The following is a 10,670-nucleotide window of genomic DNA, read 5'->3' as shown; positions in this document are numbered from 1 at the left end:
TGACTGCGCAGGGATATGGACTCGCCATGACACGTAAACCTGAAGGTTATTCCCCAAAGTATAAATGGAGTGTAATATTGAAAGGAGGAGGAGGTGTGAGCCTGAGCTATGGTGGCATACACATGACCCTGATTATTTATTCATTAGCACAAGAGTGGATCCACCCTATAGGTCAGCATAGAAGACTGACCTCGAAGCACTGTCAAGTACATAAGAGAGGAGAGCTAGGTAACAAAGCCTGAATAAAAAAAATATTTCCGTCAACCAAAAACATGTCAATTGAAATATACATATACATATATATATATATATATATATATATATATAGTTGGCGCAAACATTTGGGGATTAATCTATTTATGATTACAAGTATTGATATATTGTATAGCCCGTTGTGAACCCAAACCATGAACGGTCGACAACTAATACGACTCTGTCAAGTGGTGGTGAGACGCTGATTGGATTGTCGAGCGGTTGCCACGTGGCCAAGGGATGATGAGGCAACCAAAATATTGAAAAACTATAACTCTTCTAGCGATCACATTTGGGAAAATTTGTATATCACCATAATCATCTTGATGAGATGAACAAAACAATTATGTTTGTTGAGGCTTTAAGCTAATTAAAAAGAATGGAATTTTTAGACCCCATTTCTATAAAGGCATATTAGATATTAGGTCAAATATAATAATCACCTCCTTTTAAGTGGTATTTCAAAAACGATTTAGAGAAAATGTATTACATAATCAACAAAAAAAAATATTTTGCAAAATTTCAAATGACAAAAACAATTTGCAAACATCTTCACCAAACCATCTTCACCAAACCATTGGCGAGAGAAAGTTTTGTTCACCTGCAAAACACTTTAAACATTGTGAACACTTTAAGCATTGTGAATATGAATAGCTTTCAACTATTTAATACTTAATTTAATGTGTTGACTGTGAGCAAGTCATTATGCATTGAATATGTTACGTTGATGTCATGACATATAGTTTTAATTATTTTTGGTAGCCTATAGGTTCACGTCTCTGTAGCGAAGATAGGTGGGCGTGTGAAAACAATCTCTTTACTCTGTTAAAACAGAGAGTAATAAACCTTTATAAAAAATTATAGTTTCACTGTGGTGAATGTAGCTGAAATCTATAGTTTTAGTTTGTAAATGAATTTTGCTTTCGTAAAATCATAATCCAAAGTATTTTTGGTTGTGCTCATTTTGAAATGTTTAGATTTAATTATTACTTAGCATTACTATGTTCTAAAGTGTATTGTTTTATGAGTTTTAAATTATCTTATTTGGCTATGGTACATGGGCAGTATATGTCTTAGGTTCATCTTAGGGTTCCTATATACTACCATAGTGTATTAATGAAGCCATAATTCCAGAAATATTATATTAGGTTCATCTCAGGGTTCCTATATACTACCATGGTGTATTAATGAAGCCATAAAGCCATAATTCCAGAAATATTATATTTACTGTCGAGGGAAAATGTTAAATTTTATTTGATCCCATGGTATTGTCTTGTATTGCATCCTCTGCCTTTACTGTCACCTTCATCTCAGAGACATTGCAGTCTTTTATTGCATCCTCTGCCTTTACTGTCACCTTCATCTCAGAGACATTGCAGTCTAAGAGCATGGCGATTACCAATTTTAACACGTAAACGGCAGCGACAACGTTTTTCCTTGTACCGGGGTTGTTGGAATTCAAAAATGACACCAACGGTTCTCATTGCTCAGTCTGGTTGTGTAGATGCTTCTCATATCAAATCGGAACATGTGTTACAAATCAGGTAATCAACCACCTTCGGTGTAGTTAACCTTTTCCTATGGTGGCGTTGGAGCGAGTCAAGTCCAGATGTGAGCACACCCCTCGCCTTTGTTTCTACCCACTACGTTATGTTTCGAAGTTGATTGGCAGCATTTTGACAGAGAAAGGGATACTCTCTGTCTGCAGCGCCTACGAGGTTTTTGAGTCTTCAGTTATGAAACGTTGGATTCTAGAAATATAGCGATTACAGGTAATAACACTTAAAAACTGTAATAACTGCGTTCATACTGTGCTGGAATTCAAAGACGACACTGGCGATTCCCGTTTGTGTAGGTTCTTCTCAAATCGAATCAGAACATATGTTCAAAGCTGCACCGCTAAATGCGGGATCCAGCTTGCGCTTGATAAAGAGTTGTTTTCACATGCTGCTTTATTAGAATTCACTTCGTTTACATTTCCAAGCTTTTCAATGTTGACAACCAGCGGATTTGAAATGCGATCCTTCATCGCACAATAGTCACCGCGGCGTTTTAGTTAAAGACTAGGACAGGCGATCAATTTCAATTAAATGAATATAACTTTAAATTTTAGTGCACACAACATAACTCGCAGTATCAATTTCGAGTAAATAGAAATAAATGGTGTAAATATTTATTTTAAAAAATGTGTAATTTTAGCTTATTAAATCGAAAACCATTTGTGAAACCGTATATGATCACAATATAAACTCTAAAATAATAGTTATAATTGGTTTTTTCAAATTTTAAAGAAATTGAATTAAATGATAATTTAAATATAAATAAAAGATAAATACAAATCTGCGATTTTTTCTTTGCCAAAAGAAATCATGGAATAAAATGAAATAAATTTATTTTAAATAAAAACTCAAAAACCATTTCTGAAAATGCACATGATCAAAATATTTTAAATTAATAGTTCTAATTGTTCTTTTTAAAATTTAAAGAAATTAAATTAAATGATAATTTAAACGTAAATAGGCGACAAAGATAAAACATAAAATATAATTCAATCCGAAAATGTATATGATCAAAATATTTTAAATTAATAATTTTAATTGTTCTTTCTAAAATTCAAAGAAATGGAATTAAGTGATAATTTGAACGTAAATAGGAGACAAACATAAATCATAAAATATAATTGAATAAACTTATTTTAAATAAGAACAATTTTTTATTTTTTTGGAAATCTACTAGGTCAATGAGTGGGTCCATTGTATTTTTACAAGTCACTAATTCAAATCATAGTTGAAAATAATTAATATTATTTTGTATTAATGGAGAAATGGTTACAAGTTATAACGTATCTCCTTAGTTTAGGATTTGTTCCTAGAGTTTAGGAGTTTGGTTGCAACTCCCTGATCTCTAGTAAAGTACTTAATGATGTAATTGCTCATTTGATGTAAGTAGAGTGTACGGAGAGAGTTCTCTTTGTTTGAGTGCAGTCTCCAGGTGCAGTACTCACCTGTGAGCTGTAACTCCTTCTTTTTCAATTCAAGTCTAATTTTTATCTTGGTATCAGAGCATAGAGTAGGGAAAGCCTTAATTTTTTTTTAGGATGCATCATTGATTACAGAACTATAGTGGCGGTGGAGTATATAGAAGCATTCGTAGAATCAGGTGGACTGCAATAACACCTGAAGACAGGTCTTAGATGACTGATCATCTCTGAGCGGAAAATAGGGTTGGCGTGGTTTCGTCGCGAACAGTCACACAATTTGGCGCGGTTTTGAGAGATATAGAAAGTGCTATTGGCACGGAAAATCAAGCCTTAGTCGCGCCAATTTCGTAAGACGCATCGATTTTGTTTTCAGCGCGGGTATTTCGCCGTCGAGAAGCGCCAGCCTCTTTTTCTGTGGAAAATCTGCAATTTTTAGCAAATCGGAGTTGCCCGGTGGTGGCGCATTGAAGTTCCTGATCTACTCAGTGGCAGCAGATCGGATTTTCTCGGTGGTGGCGCATTGGAGTTCTTGATTTGTTCGGTGGCAGCAGATTGGATTTGCCCGGTGGTGGCGCATTTGAGTTCCTAATCTGTTCGGTGGCAGCAGATCGGATTTGCCTGGTGGTGGCGCATTGGAGTTCCTGATCTGTTTGGTGGCAGCAGGTCGGATTTGCCTGGTGGTGGCCAATTGGAGTTTCTGATCTGTTCGGTGGTAGCAGATTGGATTTTCCCGGTGGTGGCGCATTGGAGTTCCTTATCTGTTCGGTGGCAGCAGAACGGATTTGCCCGGTGGTGGCGCATTTGAGTTCCTGATCTGTTTGGTGGAAGCAGATCGGACTTGCCCGGTGGTGGCTCATTGAAGACTTATTCATCAGAGGATCAGAAATTTTATCAGTCCAATATGAATAACAGTGATCAGTACTCTCTTAAGCCAGAAAACACGTGGTCTATTATCAGGCCAGTAGATTATTTTCTCAGGGAGCAGGGACTGCTGTTTATTTTGATAGGAATCGCCATCACATCGACTTTCTTTATCCTTCAGCCTGTTTTTTTGGCTTCTAATGTCAATGAAAATGGAAGGTTTGTGCCCGACAAACCTCATCGGGTTGTTTATGAGACTCCTGTTTCTCGGTTTGCTCCGTATCATTCGGGTTCGATGGTAAATTCGGGGGCTAAAGTTCCCCTAGGTTTGAAGAGAAAGTCCCTGTGAGTTGTCGTGACGGGTGGAGCTGGCTTTGTTGGTAGTCATCTACTTGACAGGCTCATGGCAAGAGGCGACGGTGTTATTGTCGTCGACAATTTCTTCACAGGAAGGAAGGAGAATGTTTTGCATCATTTTGGCAATCCGAGGTTTGAACGGATAAGGCATGATGTTGTGGAACCCTTATTGTTGGAGGTTGATCAGATCTATTATTTGGCTTGCCCTGCTTCCCCTGTTCATTACAAACACAATCCTGTGAAGACTATCAAAGCTAATGATGTGGGAATCTTGAACATATCCAGACTTTCCAAGCGTGTTGTGGCACGTTTTCTGCTTAGAAGCACTAGTGAGGTTTATGGAGATCCTCTTGAACATCCTCAAACTGAAGCTTACTAGGCCTATGTTAATCCCATCGGAGTCCGCAGTTGCTATGATGTGGGTAAGAGAACAGCCGAAACTCTGACTATGGGAGAAAATGTTGAGGTTCAGATTGCTCGAATTTTCAATACATACGGTTTGCGAATGTGCCTTGATGATGGTCGGGTTGCAAGTAATTTTGTTGCTCAGGCTTTACGCAAGGAGCCTTTGACAGTCTATGGAAATGGGGAACAGACACGGAGCTTCCAATTTGTTTCTGATCTGGTTGAAGTCCTTATGCGACTTATGGAGGGTGAACATGTTGGTCCTTTCAATCTTGGGAATCCTGGGGAATTTACAATGTTAGAACTAGAATAGGTTGAAGAAGGAAAGGATGACTCTAACAGTGATTGGGACATTCCATTGCTAATGGAAGAAAACAGTAAGGAAGATGAAGAGCAAGAGCAGAAACAAGAAGAAGAAGTAACAGGAAATGTAATCAATAATGCAAGCCCAGAAAAGGCTGAAATAGACAGATTTGAGGTAAGTCCCCTACCAAGGAGATCAAGTAGGAATACTCGATTACCTTCTAAATTGAAAGACTATGCATTAATGTCAAAGTTTTTAAACATTGTAGAACCTGCAAATTATGAGGAAGCAAGTAAATCTGATGCATGGAGGGCTGCAATGTATGAGGAAATAGAATCAATAAACAGAAACCATACTTGGGATTTGGTTGAATTTCCTGAAGGTAAAACCCCCATAGGATGAAAATGGCTGTATAAACCAAAAATAAATGCAGATGGGAGTATAGAGAAACTTAAAGCTAGACTGGTAGCAAAGGGTTACTCACAGCAAGAGGGAATAGATTTCGATGACACCTTTGCTCCTGTAGCCAAATTAAACACCATTAGAATGTTAATTTCCTTAGCAACAAAACAGAAATGGCAGCTACACCAGCTAGATGTTAAGTCTGCATTTCTGAATGGTGACTTGAAGGAACAAATTTATTTAGTACAGCCTGAAGGTTTTGTGAAAAAGGGGCAGGAACATCTTTTGTGTAAATTGAAAAAGGCACTTTATGGTTTAAAACATGAACCCAGGTTGTGGTATGAGAAAATTGACTCATTTTTTATACAGCACGACTTTCATAAGAGCTTGAATGATCCAAATCTGTATACCAAGTTTAATAAACAGAGGCAAATTATTTTGATTTCTTTGTATGTAGATGATATGATCATAATAGGGAATGCTAACAATCTGATCAAAAAAATCAGATGTCACAAGTGTATGAGATTGAAAGACTTCAGAAACCTTCATTATTGCTTGGGATTGGAGGTATGGAAAGACACTGGACAAACCTTTCTTACTCAAGGGAAGTATGCCAGAAGCTTGCTAGAAAGGTTCAGAATAGAGCAGTGCAGATCAGCAGCAACACCATTACAACAGAACTTAAAGTTGAGCAGTGACGATGGTACTAAAGAGGCGGATGCAACCATGCATAGACAGCTAGTTGGCAGTTTGATATATCTGACTACAACTAGACTAGATTTGACATATTCTGTTAGTGTGTTGAGCCAGTTCATGTCAAAACCCCTCGAAAGTCACTGGGTCGCAACAAAAAATGTGTTGAGGTATATTAGTGGTACTAGTAATTATGGCATTTTGTACACTGACACTTTTGATGTTATTCTAGCAGGTTTTTCAGATTCCGATTGGGCAGGTAACTTGGATGATCGAAGATCTATCACAGGTTACGCATTTATCATTGGATCCGGGGTCATAGCATGGATCAACAAAAAGCAGAGCATTGTAGCTCTGTTTCATCGAGAGAAACTACAGTCAAAAGAGATATGTGTTGAATATTGTAAAACTTGTGATAACATGGCTGATATTTTTACTAAGCCTCTTGGGCATGTAAAGTTTGAATTGTTTAGAGGGATGCTAGGAGTTCAGGATAATCCTTTCTCCATTAAGGGGGGGAGTTGAAAATAATTAATATTATTTTGTATTAATGGAGAAATGGTTACATAAGTTGTAACGTATCTCCTTAGTTTATGATTTGTTCCTAAAGTTTAGGAGTTTGGTTGCAACTTCCTGATCTCTAGTAAAGTACTTAATGATGTAATTGCTCATTTGATGTAAGTAGAGTGTACGGAGAAAGTTCTCTTTGTTTGAGTGCAGTCTCCAGGTGCAGTACTCACCTGTGAGCTGTAACTCCTTCTTTTTCAATTCAAGTCTGATTTTTATCAATCATTATAATATTTTGGTATTTTTTTTGGAAGTGTTTTCGATAAGAGTGTTCTAATTTTAAATTTAGTTTATATAATTTATTGTTATTCATTTGGATTATAAGATTTAATTAGAAAATTATTAATTTATTATAAGCCTTAAATATTTATTTATGATGTTCTTAAAATTATTAAATTAAAGAAATAATAATAACATACATATATATATATATATATATATATATATATATATATATATTTTGGAGTTTTATTTCACTTTATTATGAATATTATAGGTTTTGTTACAATATCATGGTTCAATACTATGGTTTATTAATACTAGATGTTCCAAAAATTATAACTCATTTTATAGGACACTTATTTATAACATTTTTTTAAATTTATAAATTTAATTGAAAAGACAAAAAAATGCATAACTATTTTGGAAATAAAGAATATTGGCATTTGATTTGTGTATACTACTAAGAATATTCTAGAATATTTTATGAAGTTTAAATCTTGGTCATTCACTTCATTATTGTTAATACTTAAATTAAAGTTTTGGAAGTCCAATTCAAATAAGACATGTTTATCAGCATAAAGATTAGTGCAACCATGTAAATTAAATAGTTGGTAGATCCATAATAAGGATCAAAACAGTTACTTCATCATACATCTGCTAGACATGGGAATAACTACTTTCAAAAACAAACCTTAGACTTTGATTTGTGTCTACTACTAAGAATATTCTAAAATATTCTACCATCCACCTAACATGTATTGATAATTAAATTAAAATTCTAGAAACCCTTCTGAAAATAGACATGCCTATGTTCGAGTGGTCTAAATGTAGTCTCAAATAAACGCAGAGTGTGAGGGAGTTATAATGTCTACTATATCTTTAAATGTTGATTGAATTAATAATAAAGACTTAAAATTAATAAAATTCAATTTGTTATATTATAATTTTGTTTTTATTATTTTAATATACATATCACATTAAAATATTACATATAAATAGCAATTACAAATCAAGATTGAATTTACCATATAAATTAAAATAATGATTTTTGAACCATAGTTAAATTTAATTAATAAGCAAAATATAAACTTAATACTTACAATATAACATGATTTTGGATTCACCCCACTTTACCATAAATATATTAATTTGTAGATAGGCTTTGTTACAATATCATAAACCACATAACTTGTAAATAGGCTTTATAGCAACCTTCATAGTCACACAACAACGCAACACATTTTACGTTTCTCCATGGTGTATTCAACGGCTGCAAAGAATGTGACATCAATGGCAACCCGAGGTACCTAAACGTGGGTTTTATATAAATTCTTCAATTAAACATTCCCATGGTGGTGTTGGAGCGAGTCAAAGTCAAAATTTGAGCACAATCCTTGCCTTTGTTTTCTAACCACTGCGAGTCGGCCACGTCGTGAACTGTTTTGATAGTGAGATATTTTTGTGCGCAGCGGGTATACCATTTGATGCGGGTGGTTTGGTGTTCACATGGTCAAAATACTTGTGGGCTTTTGGGTCCCACTTCATCTCAGTGATATTACGGTCTAGGAGCACGTCCATTATCGATTTTAACACGTAAACTGCAGTGACATCGTTTTTTCTTATACCAGTGTTACTGGAATTGAAAAATGACACTAGCGGTTCTCATTGCTCAGTCTCGCTGTGTAGATGCTTCTCATATCAAATCAAATTCAAAAATTGTGTACAAATGAGTTAAACTTCCACCTTCGTTGTAGTTCACGTTTTCCCATGGTGCGTTGGAGCCAATCAAGTCTAGATGTGAGTACATTTATCGCTCTTCTTTCTTTTGTTGGAATAATGTAGAAATGATATGTCCAGTTGTGTTCTCATAGTTAGTGTTTGAGTTTATCTGTCATGAGTTGTGTCTTCATAGTTTGTGTTGTGAGTTGGTCATCCTAATTATTTGGATCTAAATTGTCCTAGAAGCTGCCTATGTGTGCCTATATAATGTATTGGTTGTCCAAGCTGTTTGTTTATATCTAGTGAAACTTAAGATCTCAGAGAAATAGGGTTCAGATCCGTGAAGGCTGTTAGATCTTATTGTTACTTTGTTGCTCCCAAGTTTTTGATGTTTTGGTTGAGAAAAATCGCTGAAGTGTTCCCTGTCTACAGTGTTCTATACAATCAAACTTCAATTCTGGTTGGCTATCTGCAACCGTTGTGTGCAATCTGAATCTGTAGGTGGGATGTATTCTCACGCCTTGTCATAGGTTCCCTATAATAGTTCGGTTCCAGGTAGTGATGTGCAGATCAACTGTAGACACATTTGGGAACTCTTCGGTCAATCAAAACGGGGCAGATGGAAAGTGGAATAATAAAGTGAAGCATGCCGTAAGTAATTGTTGTTTTGTGAAAATCTAGTGTTTCCCAGTTGAAGAGTTCACTTTTCACCTTGAACCAATTCACTATTTTTTAAGTCACGTTCGTGTATAAAGTTTTCATAAGGAAATTTTGTTTGTAAATGTTAAGTTTTTTAATGGAGAAATAACGGATTAAACCTTTTTTTTTATGGTGAAAACGAATTTACTGAGTTAAATATTTTCTTTTGGGTGAAAGTTAAAAATTGTGTGTATTTGATTAAAAAGGAAATTAAAATTATGTGGTAAAAAATGGAGAAATAAGAAGCAATTTTGGCTTTGTTTTTTTATTGGAAGCAAGATTAAGTCTTGTTTTTTTAGATCCCATGCATTTGGTTTTGGATCTAGTGAATTTGGGTGTAGATCAGGTGAGTTTGGGTGTAGATCGGGTAATTTTTTTGTCATTATGTCAAATTTGTTGGCTGAAACTTATTTGAATGAGTCCACAAGGCTTAATGGAGGAAATTATGCAAATTGGAAATTCAAGGTATTAACAGTTTTAGAGGGAAATAATTTGTGGCCCATAGTGAGTGGGGTGGAGCCCAAACCCACTGGTGTTGCAGCTATTCAAGATTGGGAAAAAAGAGAAACAAAAGCAAAGACATTGCTACGAATGTCAGTTAAGGACAACATCATTCCTCATATTAGGGATTGTAAAACATCTAAAGAAACATGGGATGTTCTCAAAAACTTGTATGAAACATCTAATACTAACCAGATTTTGGTCTTGAAGACCAAGCTTTTGTTAATTAAAATGGAGGCCAATGAAAGTATAAGAAATTTTATTTTCTGTGTCAAAGAGCTAAGTGATAAGTTCGGAGACATTGGTGAAAAGGTGTCCAATACTAACTTCGTCACCATCACATTAAATGGCTTAGTGCAAGATTATCAAATTTTTGTTTCAAGTCTTTTAGCTAGAGAGAAGCCTCCGATTTTTTATGAACTTACAAGTATTCTTCTACAACAGGAAGAGAGGATGAAGAACTTCAATTTGGGCTCAAACAATTCAGATTTGGCATTGGTAGCCAAGGGTAAGCAACCATACAAAGGCAAGCTATGGAACAAAAGCAAAGGAGGAAAGTTTTGAGCAAAGCAGAAAGGTATGGCACAATCTAAATTTCTAGTTCATGATAAGAGAAATGATGATTGTTATTATTGTGCAAACCTGGACATCATGCTAAAGATTGCTATAAAAGGAAATATAATGAGTCTAAACAGATAAACAGAAGGC

At 35.3% G+C, this 10,670-nt stretch overlaps 1 pseudogene; it reads left to right on the top strand.

The window, feature by feature from the left end:
* The first annotated feature begins 1,716 nt into the window (after nucleotides 1–1,716).
* LOC149199020 (UDP-glucuronic acid decarboxylase 4-like) overlaps nucleotides 1,717–10,670 on the top strand; it is a 57,252-nt pseudogene continuing 48,298 nt past the window's right edge.

The sequence above is a fragment of the Pinus tabuliformis genome, chromosome 2_1 (genome assembly GCF_031772625.1).
Source record: "Pinus tabuliformis cultivar Carrire ecotype Pingquan chromosome 2_1, CPIR1, whole genome shotgun sequence".
Taxonomy (NCBI): Eukaryota; Viridiplantae; Streptophyta; class Pinopsida; order Pinales; family Pinaceae; genus Pinus; species Pinus tabuliformis.
Note: the sequence above shows the minus strand (reverse complement) of the source record. Positions and strands in the feature narration are given on the sequence as shown.